This window comes from Microtus ochrogaster, unplaced genomic scaffold (genome assembly GCF_000317375.1).
Source record: "Microtus ochrogaster isolate Prairie Vole_2 unplaced genomic scaffold, MicOch1.0 UNK87, whole genome shotgun sequence".
In the NCBI taxonomy this organism is placed as follows: domain Eukaryota; kingdom Metazoa; phylum Chordata; class Mammalia; order Rodentia; family Cricetidae; genus Microtus; species Microtus ochrogaster.
Genome location: NW_004949185.1, coordinates 828,600 through 829,454, shown reverse-complemented (window position 1 = coordinate 829,454; position 855 = coordinate 828,600).

Here is an 855-nt window from a genome sequence, read left to right as displayed (position 1 = left end):
AGTGAGACCGTCTGACCCTGAAGTTACTGTCACCCCAGTGAGACCGTCTGACCCTGAAGTTACTGTCACCCCAGTGAGACCGTCTGACCCTGAAGGTGGCCCCACACTCCAGAAAGAGCTGAGATGACTTCCTGGGCCTCTCTTTGAGAGGACACCAGTGTGCTGACCAAGGGGGTACAGGATAGATTGGGGACCCTGTGAGATCTTTAACTCACTGTTATCTGCCCAGGCCCCCTGAGAACAGCCCTTGCCCAGTTCTAGGCTACCTGCTTTCTGTTCCTGTGAACTGGTCTATCGGAATTATTTCATGTAAGATCACACAAAACTTTATCGTCTGTTAGCACAGTGTTTCCCATGTTTCGTACTTTATTCCTTTCTTGTCAGATTTATCATGATTATTGAGTGAGGGTCTTGCTATGTAGACCATCCAGGCTGGCCTTGAACATGTGATGGTCCACCGGTCTCTGTCTCCCCATGCTAGGATTAAAGACCTGCACCACCACGCCAGGTTAGAAGAGAACTCTTCTTTTTAGGTACACAGATTTCACAGAGGTTTTTAAAAACTTGCAGCCTGCTGTCTTCTGCTCATAAAAAGTATTTTAGAGTCTCCCTTGGGCCGTCAAGATGACACATGTAAGGGCTCTTGCCATTGTAACAGATGTGACCTAAGTTCAGTTCCGCGGACCCTCGTGGTGGAGGGAGGGAACTGACTCCTGAAAGTGGTGTATACATGTGTGTCAGTGTACCACGCGCATGCAGGGACCTGTGGAGGCCGGAGGAGGACACGAGATCAGCGAGAGCTGGAGTTACAGGCAGCTGTGAGTCTCCCAATGGAGGTGCCGCAACTGACCTGGG